This window comes from Lepidochelys kempii, chromosome 17, assembly GCF_965140285.1.
Source record: "Lepidochelys kempii isolate rLepKem1 chromosome 17, rLepKem1.hap1, whole genome shotgun sequence".
Taxonomy (NCBI): domain Eukaryota; kingdom Metazoa; phylum Chordata; order Testudines; family Cheloniidae; genus Lepidochelys; species Lepidochelys kempii.
Window position 1 is genome coordinate 13430446 of NC_136396.1, and position 17689 is coordinate 13448134.

A 17689-nucleotide genomic window follows, 5' to 3' on the forward strand; every position below is an offset into this window, starting at 1 on the left:
GATCTGCAGGCGTGCGCCCTCACCTGCTGGTGAGGAAAGAGTTACCAAGGGCCCTGGTGCAAGGTGTCCAATATGAAACGGCTCCCGTGTGCAGGAGTTTTACGTGGGCAGCTTCTCCTTCGGAGGGGAGGAAGCTGTCGCTCGCTGCCTGGCTCCGGGGCGGCGGGGGGGGTGCGCGTGTGCAGGGAGGCCAGGCGCTTCTCAGCCGCCTGGCAGCAGAGCGGGGAAAGCCACACCGGAGCCGGCTGAGTCCAGGTTCCCGAGCCCCGGGAGGTGGATGCGGGCGGGGGGGCGTTTCCCGAAGCCGGGGAAGGGCAGACGCTGTGACTTGGCCATGGGCGGCTGGAGGCACCAGGCAACTGCTGAATGGAGTTTAAAGGGAGCCCTGCCCGGGGACAGGGAGCACTGACGGCCCCGGGGCGCCCCGCTGCCGGAGATCGACCCCAAGGCTTCCACCGAGGCTCACCCCTCTCCTTCCCTGCCCCCGCCCCACGCCCCCCGAGAAAGGGGGAGCGCTGGAACCCCGCGAAAGCCCGTGCTCGCCTCGGGGGCTGCATGTTTTCTACCCGCGGGGCGTGTGACCGGAGATTTCTCGTCTTGGGCGGAGGAAAATAAACCACCGTCGCCCCCCCGCCCCGGCCAGCAGCGACCTGGAGGGGGGCCGAGGGAGCCAGGGGAGAAAACCCGTAGCGGCGGCGGCGCCTGCTGGGGAGGTGAGTACAGCGGGGAGACGGAGCCCGGGGCGCCCTCGCCCCCTTCTGCCTCCTCCGGCGGGGCTCCCGGGCGCGGGAGATGACCGCGAGTAGCCAGCCCGGGGGTACGGTGGTTGTTGCACGAAAAGCATATGGGGGGGTGGGTGTGAGAAAACCTGCTGAGAGCGGCGCGCGTGTGGATTGTGCAGCTGCGTTGTGCTGGTTTCTGACCATCATTTGCTTCGATTCGTGTGGCGGTGATGGTCACAGGACGGTGCAAGGAAGAGTAATGCGTGTGTACACAATAATGCGTGTGTGTACACAGTAATGCGTGTGCGTGTGTCTCTAGACTATGCACATCTCCGTATTCTGTTAACCAGTCCCCTCTGCTGCTGGACAGTGGGCTCGAACTGGGGGATCCGGGCCGGTTGGCAGCCGGTTCATGAGGCGCAGAGAGATTGCAGGCGGGAGGATTTTGCACCTGGCGGTTAAAAGGGGGCCCCTGGTGCTTGATGGGGCGTGGGGCGTCCAGCCCTGGCTGTTGGGGTCTCCTTTAGCTAGTTTTGGATGCGCTGTCCCCCTTCCCCCTCCGATAGTCTCGACAGAAGGTTGAGCTGAATATCCCCCCCCCCGGGAAGCAGCAGAATGGGGGGGGGGCAGGGCTGAGGAGGGGCCGCTGACCCAGCGGGCCGGTGGCAGCGTGGCTACCTGTTGGCTGCCTTGCGGAAGCAGCAGGTACCCGCCCCCGGGGGAGGCGATGCTTTGAACTTGCACCGTGTCTCGGCGGGGGGGGGGGGGGGGGGACCTTGCGCACAAAAGCCACCAGCATCCTAAGCAAGCACAGAGCAGCTGCAAAGACCCGGTGGGGCGGGGGCAGCCCGTGGCCGATCGCCAGCGCTGCTCTTTGCATAGGGGCAAGCTGGGCACAATTAGAAGTTGTTCTTTCCCCCGGGCAGCTTAATTTAGCTGTTAAGCAACAGGTGGGGCTGTAGCTGGGGGAGGAGAGGAGAAAGGCAGTAGGTCAGTGCTGCATGAGGAGGCTGCACTGAGCTTAACACAGTTAAAGGGCTACAGCTGGGCCAGAGGGTGAAGGAAGCTGTGTGTAGACAGAGAGATATCTCCTACCTATCTACAGTTGTAATACACTGCTTGTTTGTATTTATAGCAACTGTGAAACACAGTATTTGTGTACACACAATCTCTCTGTGCACACATTATTTCTCTCTTTCTCTGTGTATGCATATTTTTTCTTCCCCCACCCCTCCATTATTTTCAGTAACAATCAGTAACGCAGACCTGTATCTGCTTTGAGTGTTGGGTGCATCCATATGGGATATAGATTCGGGGGTGGGCGCACACACTCTCCCAAGACAGAAAGGTACACAAGTTCTCATTTAACAGCATCCCACTAGTGTTCTATTTTATTTTACAAACACCCCCCAGGCCCAAGAAAGAAGATACACACTTGTTTTGTAGATGTGTAATACACAACTCTGTAGGTAGGTATAAGTAGATGACAGAGAGAATCAGAAAACAAAGAGCTATGATTTCCCCTCCATTTGAACACCCAGGTCCAAATTAGTCCATTGAAGTGAGTGAATTCACACCATGGATGAATTTGGCCCATAATGTCCACTAATCTTAATGGCAGTAATCAAAAGGTGATGGTCCTATCTGGCATATGCACACGTGTATTAATAGGTTTTATGTATTCAAACATACATTGGTTCATTTTATTTTAAATATAATTTCAACCACTGAAAGATGATCTGTAGTGATTGCATCCTGATTTATCTACTAAAAGAGCAAAAGGAATACATTTAAGAAAGCCTCCCTCTTAGCTTTCTTGCTTTCTGAGGTGTTAAGGCTGTATAATACCATTACAGCTGACACTGATAAGCTATTCAAAGAAGTTTCTGCTAACATTTTCCAGCATGTGGAAACTGCAGTTTTCTTAGTATTACTTGCATAGTGTTTCAATTCTTAATTGTGCACAGTGCTGGATTTTAGTGTGGTGATGGTCATTTCTCTTTTGAAATTCATAATGATACTGACTGCCTCAATGGGAAAACTATAGTAGAATTTGATCTATTGTGGAAACAGCTGTCCAAGTCATCATTGGTCTAAATCATAGAATCATAGAATATCAGGGTTGGAAGGGACCTCAGGAGATCATCAAGTCCAACCCCCTGCTCAAAGCAGGCACAATCCCCAATTTCTTTTTTTTTTTTCTTTTGCCCCAGATCCCTAAATGGCCCCCTCAAGGATTGAACTCACAACCATGGGTTCAGCAGGCTAATGCTCAAACCACTGAGCTATCCCCTCCCAATATTATCTATATATATCAGTGGTTCTCAAACTTTTGTATTTGTTACCCCTTTCGCACAGCAAGCCTCTGAGTGCAACCCCCCCCTTATAAATTAAAAACACATTTTTAAAATATTTAACACTATTATAAATGCTGGAGGTGAAGCAGGGTTTGGGGGTGGAGGCTGAGAACTCATGACCCCCCACATAATAACCTCACAACCCCCTGAGGGGTCATGACCCCCAGTTTGAGAATCCCTGATATATATATATATATATATATATATATATATATATGTATTAAAAAGAGAGAACACGCCACATTATATTTATTGTGCTTATCAGGCTATTTAAAAACTCCTAATGTAATTGGAAATGGGATTTCTTGCACTGGACTTGATTGGTTATGGATTTGATTGACTAGGTTGCATACAACATGTAGGCAGCTGACATCAAAATGATGCTTTGTTTTAAGTCCAAAAGAACCATGTAAGCAATTATCTGCAATTAGACCACATATATATGATGTCTTAGTGCAAATAAAAGTCTCTCTAGTCTTCCCTCCCCCCATATTGTTTTGTAATGAGCCTTCCATTGCAGGGATAATGTTTAGGTCACATTGGTTATACTTTTACTTTGCATTAATGCTGATGTAAGCTTCCTTGACCTGAAATAATTTACTGTTCCAGTCTCATACAATAACCAATGGAAGTTCAACAATATAATGCCACCAGGTGAGTACCCTGAAAGTTTTCATTTTAAAAAGACTGTCCCAGCTGTTTTACTTTATGGTATTTCTGTAAAAGTTTATTTATTGCAGGATACTTTTTATTACCTCATATGTGTGGCAGGAGAAGCTTTGATGTGACAGATTTACCCCAGTCAAGTTTTCTAATTTATTCTAGATCCTGTACTCTTTTCCTTGGCATATGCACTGCCCCTACTGAGCCAAATCTGCCCTGATATCAGTGAGGTAGCATGGGGTGTAAGTCTAGGCAAAATTCAAACCACACTGTACGTGGATCTGGATGACGGTACATGTGGGCCAGATTTTCGTCATGCAAAATATCCACTTGCAGTAAGGACTGCAGGATTAGACCTCTCAGGGTGAGCTCTGTCTTGCAAGGTGCTAGGTATGCATCCTGCATTTGACTTTAGGTGGGACCCAGCCTGGTTGTCACTGGCAGCCCCCCCATTAATTTCACTAGTGCAAGAAGAAGGCTCATTATAAAGTATGCTTCTTCATGCTGATGAATTACATTATAGTGCAGGGCTTTACAGAAACTACATATATTATGGAATCTCTGGCCTAAATTTACACTGCAAAAATTGTATTCTGTTTAAAGATACTAGTTGTACATTCAAACCTTATTTTTATATAGAAATTCTGTTTTATCCCCTCTCTCATTTTACACGAGGCAAAGTTATACTCTCTCTCTCTCTTCCCCCCTTCCCCCACTTTAACATCATGCAGTCCTTGTCCAATCATAATGTGGTTCAGGATTATGCTGATGCATCTTATCTATGGCAGATCATTTTATATATATATATATGTACACACATGCACACACACTCTCTCTCTCTCTCTCTCTCCTATGGCCACTTGTTCCAGCCTTTACCTCAGCAGAACCAATGCAAACCCAGTCCTAATACATTTCAGTGGCTGGTCCTCTGCTTCTGATCCAGGCTCCAGAAAACCTTCCCCTCTAAGTTGTAATGCAAGGTAAAATCCTTCCTCCCTCTACCCCCAAATGATCTAACTGGTAAGGCAGATGAAAACATTGCTTAATGAATGGCAAGATAACAGCACCTAGTTAGTATTCAGGTTTAATCTTCAACAGTGATTTGTAAATTGAAAAAAAAAACAATGCCTATGTAAAAACTGTTTGCATTAGCAATGCTAGTTTGCATCATTTTAGCCAATTTCTGCATGCAAACATTACTGAGTCAGCATGAAATGTAGCTGACAAAATCTGTTAATAGATATAAAAGAAAATGGGAACTTTTTAAATGTATCATGGGATTGTAGAATGTCTTGGGTTATGGCAACTAACGCAATTATTATATGGATATTATAAATAATATCAAGTCTCTTTTATATAGTAAGCAGTACAATAAAATGTACTTAGCTGGGATATTAACTGGAGGAACCAATATCTATAGACAGACTTTCTGAAGGTATATACTTGCTGATTATACTTTACATCTGTGAATTTGACTTTGTGCTCTAAGCTGTAAACAAGAAACTGTAGAAAACACAGGCTATTATGTAACAGGACTTGGATTATCGTTAGTGTGATGCAATAGAAGAATGCCACTTTACATTATTACTTATAATTAAATGCATCCTGCTTTGCTAAAAGGCTTAAAGGATTAAAATGTGGTTTAGAATAAAGACGCTAAACAATAGTAATCAAAATCACATTGTGGATTTAGTCTTCTGAAACTGAAATCCAAGAGTATGACATGAAATATGTATAGAAATAATGAGGTGGTTTCAAAACTGCCCTTTCATTCGCTGAACTTAATTTCTGTTTATGCACTCTTTGTAGGCATAGTTGTACATACTTTTTTACAGCATAATAAAAGAAAACCTTAAACATCTGCACTGCATACTGTCATTAAGCCTGGTCTCATGGCTATAGTATACACACAGCATATCTCCGGTTTTCATAATAAGTGACAGTACTACTTAGTCTGGATCTGAGGTTTAGGATTCATGTCATTTGTTGCCTGCAGCCATATCACTTTGCGCTGTGATCCTATCAGCATAAATGGGAAACCTCCAAGGAGCACTGAGATGTTCCAGGGCATAGAGTTGGTGATTTAGTAGTTGTTACGCTTCTCTCTGAGCCAGGAATTAACCAATGCCCCAGTGTGGCGTTAAGGAGTATTGTGTTGGTGGTGGTGCGGGGTCAGTGTCTGATTTAATCTCTCTGCCTCACTAAGTGCTTTCACCTTGGTATTTGAGGGCACTCATACAATGGAGTGGCTCCAGATTTTCACAGGTGTAATTCAGATAATCTGGCTCTCTATCTTTCAGGTCAGGCCGAAACAGAAGATGTGATCACTTATGGTCATTAAAGATCCCATGGTATTTTTTACAAGATTAAGGAGGGCCATTCCCCTCAACATCAAAAAATGTGGGACACAGTGTGTGGCAAGATCAAGAATGAGGTGGGTGGGGGGTGTGTACATGCATTCACCCGCACAAAAAGTATTAATGCAAAACACTCAAAGTACCGTGGGATCCACTTCTTTGGTGTACACAACTTTGTCGTCACCTCGCTTAATGATCCTTTGCTATCAGTTGCTTTCAGTAATAAGAGTGAGAGGGAGAATAGATCTGTTTGAAATGTAAGTAACTTTGGGACTAAGATGAATGACGTTCCTTGAAATGAGGGACAGTTGAGTGATATGATGCCCTTGGTATCCTGGCCAAAATCCAATTCAGGTCATTACATTCTGACCTAAATTCCACCTAGATATGGAAACAATTGTATAGTGTATTTAATTTGTCTTCACTTCCTGCCCATGGCCCTAATCATGCAAAGGGATCACTATGGTCAGAATCTCATTGCAGTCAATGGGACTAAGTCAGTAGGATGCTGTGAGAGTGGACCTTTATGCCTGTACTGAGACTTTTTCAAGTCAATGAGCTTTTGCCCATGTTTCTTTGTTGGCAGGGTTGGGGCCTTTAAACTGTCATATAGACTTGCTGAGCACTTTTAAATGACTGCCTAGTCTTACAAAACCTTACTAAGGTAACTAGTTTTTGTTCTTGCGAATAATTCCGTTGACTTCAATTCGGGACAACTAATGGGCACAAAGAAAAGGAGTACTTGTGGCACAATCTCTCCCATTTAAGTTAATTGGCGTTTTGCCATTGACTTCAGTAATGATGGGAGCATGTGCGTAAGGTTTGCTTCTGTGAGGTATGTATTTGAAGGACCAGGCCTTGTACAATAAGTTTGTTAGCTTTCTGAAACATTTGGGGAGCTATCTAGATGAACGATGCTATAAAAATGTCAGATTGATGTGTGTGTGTTGATACACATTGCCCCATTTTATAGAATTCCTTGATCTTACATATTCTGTTTTGTCGCCTTCTAAAAACTGTAATTTAAGTGAAATGCCTTCTTTCTTATTAGTTTTTTCTGCATAGTATGATATCCTCCAGGGCAATAATCTACCTTGAAGTATTGTCAGCATGTCAACTGTTATGTAAATGAGATTCCAAACAGTTAATTGACCCAGCTAGGTATTACAATTGTGAACATGAAAGTACAGATTTTAAGTCCATGGAAAACAATGAAATGAAGTCTACATAACTGTTTTCAATTATTTAGTCTTAGTGATTCTTTTTATATTTCAAGAAGCGACATGAAAATCTCTCTGGAGCTAACTTGTTTACGGAGCACCAGCAGGTTTAAAGCACTGCCGGCATCAGACTTCTCTCTTGTACATTTCCTTCAAATAAATACTGAATAAAAACAAGAATCCTGTAATTTGGCCATCCAAAGAGCTAAACACTATGCTTCAGCAGGAAATTATCATTTCAAAATCTCGGGACAGCTTTGTGACAATCTTCCAAAGACCAGTACCCTGAGAAGAAAGAATTGCATAATTTCTAAAGAATTTCAGCACTTTACTATGGAGTCTGATTATCCCATAATTATCACTTATGCTTTTAGGCCATGATTCAACAAAGCACTTATGCAAGTGCTGTAGTCTGATTGAAATCAGTAGGACTTAAGTTTGTACTTAAGTACGCTGTTGAATTGGGTACTAAATGCATAAATCCTATTGACTTCAATGGAACTGCCACACTAGATTAAGTGCGTTGCTGAACTGGTGCTGTAGGCCTTAATCCTGAAATCTTCTCCATGCCAGCAGACCCCTGTACCCATGCAGAGTTCATTGTACGATCATATATTTAGGGTTTATTCTTCCCCTTAACCTGCTCAGTGCTTAGGTATTATGGTAACTGGTGCTATATATAAATTTCACAGATGGACAGGCAGTACTTAGCTCTTCTCCTTTGGGTGGACATTATGACAACCTTAGATAGTGGTGTAAAAAATATAATAATGCTTTGGAATCCTCTGAATATCATAGTCTGAAAGCTCTCTGTTAATGCATCTGCAAGATCTCCTGTAATAATAAATAGCCATACAATTTTGGAAAAGTGTTGCTACTGAATATAAGCCTAGGTCAAATGTTCTGGTCTGATCAATCTGGGACTTTGGAAGTCTACATCTACACCCTAATTTAAGGACTGGCTACTTTCTCTACAATGTATTCAACCAAAAGCCTAGATCCTAAGACCCCATAACTTTGAAACTCAGGTCTGCATGTGAATTTTGTATGACATTTCATCTCTAGTTATTCCAATTTATAATTACCCTCCCCTGTTTTATTACTTTCTATCTCATTTATGATATTTGCATAGCCCCCAATTACCATAACATCTAGGCAACTTCACTAAGATTTATCTGCTGTTCCTTTTAGAAATGAAACCATGCAAGCTGTACAATAGCTTCTTTTCAGGAAGGGGGCTGGTGAATATCACATTCACTTGAGTAATTAATTGTCCTATTATTAAAATTAAATGTTTTGGCACTCTACTAATAACATCCAATCAACCCTGAGGGTATTTGTAATGCCATGTTGTTTTGTTAAATCTGTTGTAAAAATTCTTCATTATTGATGTATTTCCATTTATTATTACTCAGCTGTGATACATTCAGTCTATTATGAATAATAACTTGTATATATATTTTTTTAAATTGAGGCTTTTTGTTCAGAATACTCTAGTGCAGATAGGGAATGCTTTGAATTAATTTCTTCAGCTTTGCTATAACTGTTTGAAATGAAGGCAGTGGGACATGGGGAAATGAACTAAAACATGATGGAGAAAAGAGTCCTTATAACACTCGTGATAAACAAACCCACAACAGCCATATCCTCTGTTGCCAGTGGAAGACAAGGTCTTTAAACAGATTAAGAGATGTACAAATGTATAATCGGAGACTTGAAGATGCACAAGTGACATTTCCTTGCTACTTTGATGTTCTCTTAGCAAAATCTTTGAAATATAGTTTTTTCTGACTGCTAATGATCTTATTGTGTCAACATTCTACTCTTTCTCTAGGCCCTGATCCTTCAATGAGCTCTGCGTGGACAAAAAATGAGATAAATTCCTCTAGAAAGAGACAGATCTCAGATTTTTGGGACTTAACAGTAAAGATCCTAAGAGTATTTGCTGGCATAAGGGGTGGAACAAACAAAGAAGATAGTGCGGAGACTCTATTGCACTGGTGACCGTTGATGGCCCCATTTGTTCACTTAATCACTGTTGACTTTATTCAATTCTCCGTACACCAGGTGCTCTGCTGGTGAGGGGGAAATTGCTGATTGCTAGATGAGAGGAAAGAGAAACAGCGATGACTACCAGTGCATGCCAGTAAGGGGGAAAACAGTAAGTAATTGCTGGGCATGGATTCAGAGAGATCTCTGCTGGCATCATCATTCATTAGCCGGGTAACCTGTTTTGGGCAGAGTCTAAAGAGATCCAGAATGGGAGATAGCGATGAGATAATGCTTGGGATAGGTGCAAGTAAACACACAGTATAACATTTAAGTTCTTTCATAGTAGATGTTCTGACCTGGGCATTTATGCTGTGTTAGTAGGTGTGGTATCTTCATAGATTCACAGAGTTTAAGACCAGAAGTCAGCATTAGGTCACTTACAGTATGTCTACACAGCGAAGAAAAATCCGTGGCTGGCTGGGGGACACAGGCTGTGGGACTGTTGCATTGCTGGGTAGAATTCTGGGCTCGGGCTGGAGCCTGGGCTCTAGGATGCTGTCCGGTGGAAGAGGGTCTACACAGCAATGAAACAGCCCCGCAGCCTTAGCCACGCAAGCCTGGGTTGGCTGACATGGGGCAGCCATGGATTTTTCTTTGCTGTGTAGACAAACTTGTAGTATGACCACCTGTATAATTCAGGCCATTAAATTTATTGAGCCCAATAACTTGTGTCTGGCTAAAGACTATCTTCCAGAAAGGCATCTAGTCTTGATTTTAAGACAGCAAGAGACAGAGAATCCACCACTTCCTTTGGTAGTTTATTCCAGTGGTTAATGACCATTTCTGTTAAAGATTTGTGCCCCATTTCTTGTTTGAGTTAGTCTGGCTTCAGTTTTCAACCTTTGGTTCTCTGCATGATTAAAGAGTCCTTTACTACCTGGTATTTTGTCCCTATGAAGGTACAGATACACTCTAATCAAGTCACTTACCAATCTTCTTTTTTATAAGCTAAACAGATTGAGCTCTTTGTCTCTCACTATAAGGCATTTTCTGGCACCCTCAAATAATTTCTCTCTCTTTTTTGTACCCTTAGCAACTATGTCTATTCCTTCTTCTTTTCTACTCATAAATTTTCAGTAGTCCATGGCTTCCAATCCTATTGTAGAGGCCGACACTTTGGCATAATTTTTTTAGGACCCTGGACTTCACTGAAATTTCTCACACTCTGAAGCTTACTTGGATCGAGACATCCAAGGGTGCACTGCAAGCCAGACTTGGAGGAAACAGTCCCCTGGGCCCAGCAGACAGGTTGAGACTAGAGCTGGTTGGAAAAAGGAGTTTTTCCTGTGGACAATTTTTACAAAAATATCACCCCCATCCCCCACCCAAAATACATTTTTGTGTGTTTTCCATAGAAAATTTCAACCTTTTTGGTGGAAAAACTAAAGTTTTTCAGCCAACCGCCCAAAAATTTTCTGCTGAAAAATTTCTATTTGGAAATGCTGTTGTGATCCATTATGGGATTTGTAGTTCAGGTATGTCATGCTCCCGTTCTCCTATATGAGCTGGGGTCCAAGGCCTGACTACATCTCCCATGATGCTTCAGTGTCTCCCTTGCTGAACCGTCCTATTATATCACGGGAGATGTAGTCCCACTGGGGAACCCAGCCCATAGAGGGGAATGGAAATGACAAATGCTCGTAGGTAACACAGCTGCATTTCCCAAATGACGTTTTGGATTTTCAGGCATTTGGGGTTTTGATGGAAAGTCAAAATTTTCCATGGAAAGCACACACTTTTTGCGAAAAATGTCATATAACAGAAAAATAGTTTGGTCAGCATTTTTGACCACCTGAATTGCAGAGTGGGAATGGGAAGCTATTGAAAAATGGTGAAGGGATAGTGAAAAGGAAGCAAAGGAACTAGTGTAGGGCTGTGGGAGGGTAAGCAAGCTAGGGGATTGCTGGATGGCTACAGAAAGGGAGGAAGAGCTAGGGGGACTAACGGAGGACGGCATGGAAGAATTTAAATATAGCTGAGCTCTTGGGGACTAAGAGGAGAGTTGGATGGATCTGACCCTTAAAGATGATTTAGATTTAGGCTGAGGATCAGGCTAGTTCCTACTCCCTCTTTTTGTTATTTTTAAATTTAAACTTAGTTTTCGTTTCTACTGTTCAGAACTCAAAAGAACCTTGGCATTCTTGAAACTTCTGTGTTTTTCAACATGATGCCTTTTAAAGTGACCTTCACTACCTTTTTAATAGTAAAGTTTTCAGGAGGAGGGGAAAACCCACCACTAACAGAATTTGGGGTCATCACACCTTTATACTTGTCAACAACCTGGAAGCTCCTAGGTAATGAAATGGCTTTGTGACACTGCATCCATCAGGCTAATTGCTAAGGTTTTGTTTCCTTCATTTCCAAGAACTAAACTGCTTCCGAGGTTATATCCTTAACTGTCAAAAACAATCTGAAATGTGTAGTGACCCCTTACCCACGATGGGTCATCAGCAGGGATTGAATGTTCAACATTCATTATTAAAAGCTTGATCCATTACCCACTGACTTCAGTAAGCATTGGACCTAAAAGCACAGGCCTTTACTACTTGATGGGGCATTAGAGGGGGAGGGCTCCTAGTTACTACCAAGGATTCTTTCTCAGGTGTCTAGTTGATACGTCTCGCCCACATGCTCAGGGCCCAACTGAGAAGTGGGGAAAAATTCTATCAGAGAACACATGAGCTATTCTGTGCTCAGAATATGCATAATGGGCTTGCATTGGAGTCCACGGAAATTTGGCTCTTAATAAAAAAAATAAAAATAAAAAAAGATAGAATGAACAGATTGTGTTGCCCGTACCAATGTAGCAGGGAAATCCATTTGTGCAGCCTAGGGTTGAAAGAGATGTAATCTCTTTGGTATTTTGTCCCGTGTACTTGTAAAGTGCAAGTTCACTGCATGTAGGCTCTTCTGCTCGGAGCACGTCTCGCTACTTGTTATAAAAGTAATGATTCTGTAACAACCTCTCTCAAACATTTATGATGCAAACACAATACAGTGTAATAAGTATTTCTTGTTGTTATTTCAGTATTGAAATTTCCCACTGGGTTGCCTTGTGATCCATGAGCTATTAAGAAGGGCTGTAAGCAGGTGAAGTTCCCACCCTGCGCTGCTCATAATATATACACACTATATATAACCCCAGCTTACCCTCTCCACTCCTTCCTGGCATCTTGGCTTTGTTGATAACTTAAATAGCAGCAAATATGTAAACTTCATTCTAGGTTTTCTCCCTAAGGTTGTCTATTCTTACAGCTTTCCCTGTAAGACCTCCTCTGTCCCAGACCTTATTTCCCTCTGCTCCAGAGACTCCCAAGTTCTCTTATAGCCTATTTGGAGCTATAACAAGGTCCACCTACCAACATAAGTGAGCTATAATTCTTGTTTATCTTGAAGCACTTAAGGTTTTGGTGATTAAAAAGAAGATCTCTGCATTCCTATGCAGGGTCCTAGAATCTGGCACACTGTTAGAAGAGCCAATCGAGCACTCCTGATATGCCTGTTAATGTGCTGAATATACTTTCTGTTGCTGTACTGAGACTTTTTGGGTCCTTCCAAGTTCTTTGCAGCTGGATCTAGTATTGAAATATAAGGAGAGCCAACTCTATGCCCAATAGGAGACACGCAAAAAGAAAAAATACACAGTCAGCAACAGCAAATCCAAGTACTAATGCATAAGGTCAATTAATACTCAGACTAATGGAGGGGTGTTGCCAAAAGCACATGTATGCAACAGGTTGTTGACTCCCATTAAATATATTGGCTACAGCGGGAGAGATGTGGATTAACTGCAGAACAGTTGCTTACATGAAGGAGGTCATGGCTAAAGATGGCTCTCTGGTTATTGCCTCTTCCTGTTAAACCTGCAGCAATTAGGGCAGAATGCACCAAGACAACAATGAGGAATATTTGGAAAGACAACTGTCTCGCCTGCCTGACACGCTCAGAAGATGGAGGGTGAAATTTCTCATTGCACATCTTCGTGTGGAAGGTACTTTAGGAAATCACTGGCAATCATATATTGCTGGACGTAATGAAGAATTTAATAAGAAATGTTGCATATTTTGGTAGCCATCACATATCTGCCAGTATAGTTTCAGGGTAAATTTGAGCAATCTATTGGCCAGAGCCACTTAAATTATCCTAATCCTGCAGTGTAGGCTTCAAGCGCACTTAATTTCTAGTTAAAAGAAAGTTTCCAGTTTAACAATCGGATGAATTTTCAGTAATGTCTGAAACTCTTTTTCTTAAACATGCCAAAGGAGCTAAAGACGAATGTAAGCTACAGAAATGTTTCTCTACCTTTTGATACCAGGGACCAGCTTGCTGCCTTTCTAAACTGTGTCAGGGAGATCTTGGGGACCAGCACTGGTCCATGGACCCTTCACTGAGAAACACTGAGCTAAAGAGATTCCTGACACCAAAACACCAGTTGAATGAATAATTAGTAGTAAATCATTTATTTGGTGAAATTCACTTTGTTTTCCTGTTAATGACTTGTCCAGGAGCATCTTATATTTTTCCTCAAATGTATTTGTACCAAAACCCTGACAAATATATTTGGAAATGCTGCTGCCATGCATCGTGAGACATATAGTCTGACTGGTGACCTTGGTTTCCCCCGAACCAGCAACTCCCTGAGGCATCATGACAGCATTTCCAAATAAAATTTTTTGGGTTTGGGAGAGTCTTTTTTTTTTTTTTTTTTTTAATGAAAACTCAACATTTCCCATGGAAACAGATGCTTTTTGCAAAAAAACTTTTTTTCATTGAAAATTCAATTTTCTTCCAAAAACCATTTGCAGTGGAAAATTTTCAACCTGCTGTAGTATTCATCCAGCTTCACCAGTGTTGCAGTCCCTAAATGAGAGTCTGTCTGTCTTGAACTATGCAAAATAGTTACATCATGGCAAAAGCATACCAATAGCTGCTCTCTTCAGCCTTTTTTTGTTGCTGGTAGTTTGAGGTGGACTTCCCACTTCTAGGCTGTGTTGAGGTTGTTGGGAGAGAGTATCACACAGAGACTGACTGGTGCCAACTGGCAAAGGACTCAGGGTTGTTTACAAGCAGCTCCTGTCTCCGACCTGATAAACTCACTACCTCTAATACACCACTTTCATACTATTATTCCATAGAGGGTAGCATGTGAGGTCTCTACTGAAAGCTTGTATCTTATCGATACTTGTAACCATGGCAAGATGTGTGTATGGGTCATATTTAAGGAATAATGTAACTATATGGAAAATTATGCCTTTATGGTCTTGGAGTAAAAGTTAGTCAGCAGGGAATCATATGTCTCGGTGTTGGCCCATTCAGGCGGCAGGAAGTTGTCACCACTCCTTGGCTAGCCGGCTATGTAATATATTGCTTAGTGCACGAACCCAGAAAAGTCAGTGGAAAACCATCAAGGACAAACTATAAACATTGAAACTACCTGGAAGTGAAAAGGAATGATAGGCCAGTGAGTGGAGCATCCTGTTGGGGAATAAAGACAAAAGACCAATTCAGTATATCACAGGGTGGAGAAAGGCACTCTGGATCCATTCACTGAGGAGGGGGTGCTTCAAGAAAGACGGGATCCTGTTTCCTTGTGGCTAGCAAATACTGGAAAAGGCTGTACTTTCAGGTGAGAATCTGCTCTGTTGGCCAGGAAAGGTAACTATTAATATGCTCTAGCCCTAGTTCACATTTTATTATTTTGTTTTGTACGTAACCATTTGTTTCTATCACTCACACTGGTTTCTATTTGAATTTCTCATCTTTCATAAATGTGTATTACCGTGCCTGAGCTCAAGTGCTGTGTGTGGTACAGGCATGGTGGGCTAAGGTAAAATGGGTAAGCTGGGATACACTATTCCTTTGTGATCAGAGGATCTGGGATTTCTATGGTTATCCAGTGATCAGGCGCTGGACACCATAGGAGGACACTTTATAGGGACCCAGGGGCTGGGAGCATCTATTGTCAGGGCAAAGACAGGGCTGGTGTAGCCCAGAGGAGAGTGCTTGAGTACCTGACAGGCAAGTTGTGTTAGGGAGTTAACACCCCGATGATACCGGTAAGATTCCCTCACAATGGAGGCAGGTGGCAGGGAGGTGACTCTCAGCCCTGGGTGCCCTGAAAAGCATCACAATGGGCTACAGAATTGGAGATCAGGTGTGTGGTGTGAAACCCGTTGTCCCAGCCACAGTCACTAGCGTTATGAAGTGGGGTGGATCCTCCACAGGAACACCCCCTTTCTTCTTTGCTGACCGTTCCAGCTGTGAGCTCAGCCAGGCAAAGGATGGGTTTGCATTCTGCAGCTGCTTCAGAGGTGGAAACTCTCCAGATGGAAGCGAGAGTACCCTTGGTGGTGACTCTCCATCTAAGGAAGCACTGGGTATTTCATGTATCAGCTACAGAAGCTGCTTCCTGCAGGACAGAACTCTGGATTCTTTCATATGCCATCTCTGTAAAAGGGCAGAATAAAGTGCTGTGTCCCCTTTCCCACCTAATGAGGTAATGAGAACCATGTTCACATGGCTATAAATTTAGCAATAGGGACTCCGGTCACATGCCAAATGTGAGAGGATGCTGGGTGCCACCCACTCTCAATTGAGCAAGAGTTGGGCTGGGTAGCACTGTGAGGTCTCCTGAGAGCAGGAATGTCTCTAGGCTAGTAATGCTGCCAGCCTAGCTGCTCTGAAGAGTGCCAGGAAATGCCAGCCCCTTACTACACCTGGTTGCTTCCCCCTACGAAAGAGTTACACAATGACTTGCCATTTCTTTTGCTTTAAGGCATAATCTCTTTCAAGAGTTCCTGCCTGAGCAGTGAACCACCAAGGCTATGTCTTTAAATTACCATTAATTAAGTGCTCAGACTCATTAAGATAGAGTCACTTTCTCTTTATTGCAGGTGAAGAGGAAAAGGTCAATGTTTCTACCACAAAGGGCCTTCCTCAAAAAGACATAAAACATTCAGTACAGTAGTGTGAATACAAATGAGAGCGGGCCTTGTCTTGCAGACCTTACTCAAGCAAAAACTCCAATTGAAGTACTGTGTAGTTTGAGGTCTGGCAGGGTCAGGCCTACTATGGGTATTTTGTCCCTGAAGGTGTCGTGCTCCTCTAATGCTTCCGAAAGTGTTTCTTGGCGATTGCAACTTACGTAAGTTCAGGACAGAGGTACGCAGGGTGAAATCCACCTGCCTCACACCAAGCTGGAGTAAATCAACTTGACAGTGGGGGGCTATCTTGGGGCAGGGAGAAAGGAGTATATTCCTTTTCCCAATTTGCAGATATAGCCAGCCCTGCAACCTGTCCATAGTTAATAAAGGATGTCTACTGCACATGCCCAGTGCTAAGGTATGTGGCTGCTTGGATTAGTGTAATCATGGACCTATGGGCTATCTTAACACCTCCCTTGTGTACACATAGACCAGCTGTGTCTCATTTAGGCAGTGCCATGTGCAGTGTTGTTCTTACCTCCCGCAGCGAAGTCATCTTGTTTCCACCACACTGGGGCCCTCTGTGACCCTGCTTGTGATAGGTAGATTTTGCTCAGACTGATCATGCAACCATTCACCAGCAAATTTGACAAAAAGCGACCTCCTGTCTATAAACAAACTGTCTGTAGTAGAGCACATCACTGATTACCAGATGGGTTGATATTTACCCACTCTCCCAGAAAGCCTTTGCTTGTTTCAAAAAATTTTCCCTTTTTTGTATGGCACACCCACAATCCAGGTGTTGCAATCCAGATGTTCTGCTTCATCTCTCTCTAGGGAGGATTCCATTCTGGTGGCAGGATACCTCAAGCTTCACTCTGCTAGCAGTTGGATGTAGATTTCAGACATCTCAAAGTTCAGGGGATGGTTAGCTGTGGTATTTTAAAAATCATTATAAAGACAAGGATTCACAGGCCTGATTTTTAAAATGGTTAGGTATGCAGTTACATGCAGAAATCCATACCTGATTTGCATGTGCACTTATTGCAACTGTACATACAAATTGGGTAACCCCGGACACCAGTTCTGGCCTGTTGTGTGCCCTCAGCTGCTTGATTTGTGTATGCACCTAGTCAATTTAAACCTCTGACCCTGTGTGAGGAGTTGAGATCTGGATTTTGGATATCAAACTAACCTCAATATGTGACTGCTCAGGTTTAGGAATTTGGTTTAAGCCCCTCTCTAATTAAATGGGATTTCAAAAGTCAGTGTAGTTGCTTTTATATTGGAAGTATGTTTATGGAGAAAACATGCAGATTAATTTATGTTTAAATATTTCATTGTGTGACATGACAGCCAACATGAATGCACAGCTTGCTGGAACTGCTGTCTGAC

At 42.9% G+C, this 17689-nt stretch overlaps 1 protein-coding gene across 1 annotated transcript in view; it reads left to right on the forward strand.

The window, feature by feature from the left end:
• Positions 1-527: 527 nt before the first annotated feature.
• Positions 528-17689, forward strand: part of CALN1 (calneuron 1) — a 176580-nt gene continuing 159418 nt past the window's right edge. The window contains exon 1 of the mRNA XM_073315434.2: positions 528-713. The gene's annotated coding sequence lies outside the window, so the exon portion shown is untranslated. The remainder of the gene's footprint in view (positions 714-17689) is intronic.